This window comes from Schistocerca serialis, chromosome 10, assembly GCF_023864345.2.
Source record: "Schistocerca serialis cubense isolate TAMUIC-IGC-003099 chromosome 10, iqSchSeri2.2, whole genome shotgun sequence".
Taxonomy (NCBI): domain Eukaryota; kingdom Metazoa; phylum Arthropoda; class Insecta; order Orthoptera; family Acrididae; genus Schistocerca; species Schistocerca serialis.
The window spans coordinates 62,745,612-62,746,539 of record NC_064647.1 but is presented as its reverse complement, the minus strand read 5'-3'; positions in this window follow the sequence as shown (position 1 = coordinate 62,746,539).

Sequence of the window (928 nt, the reverse complement as noted above, 5' to 3'; positions counted from 1 at the left end):
GTGATTTCAGGTGTGCCGCAGGGGAGTGTCATAGCACCGTTGCTATTCACAATATACATAAATGACCTTGTGGATAACATCGGAAGTTCACTGAGGCTTTTTGCGGATGATGCTGTAGTATATCGAGTTCCTGGATAACAGAACGCAGCATGTCATTCTCAATGGAGAGAAGTCTTCCGAAGTATAAGAGTGATTTCAGGTGTGCCGCAGGGGAGTGTCTTAGGACCGTTGCTATTCACAATATTCATAAATGACCTTGTGGATAACGTCGGAAGTTCACTGAGGCTTTTTGCAGATGATGTTGTAGTATATCCAGAGGTTGTAACAATGGAAAATTGTACTGAACTGCAGGAGGATCTGCAGCGAATAGACGCATGGTGCAGGGAATGGCAATTGAATCTCAATGTAGACAAGTGTAATGTGCTGCGAATACATAGAAAGAAAGATCCTTTATCATTTAGTCACAATATAGCAGGTCAGCAACTGGAAGCAGTTAATTCCAAAAATTATCTGGGTGTAGGCATTAGGAGTGATTTAAAGTGGAATTATCACATAAAGTTGATCGTCGGTAAAGCAGATGCCAGACTGAGATTCATTGAAAGAATACTAAGGAAATGCAGTCCGAAAACAAAGGAAGTAGGTTACAGTACGCTTGTTCGCCCGCTGCTTGAATACTGCTCAGCAGTGTGGGATCCGTACCAGATAGGGTTGATAGAAGAGATAAAGAAGATCCAAGGGAGAGCAGCGCGCTTCGTTACAGGATCATTTAGTAATCGCGAAAGCGTTACGGAGATGATAGATAAACTCCAGTGGAAGACTGCAGGAGAGACGCTCAGTAGCTCGGTACGGGCTTTTGTTGAAGTTTCGAGAACATACCTTCACCGAGGAGTCAAGCAGTATATTGCTCCCTCCTACGTATATCTCGCGA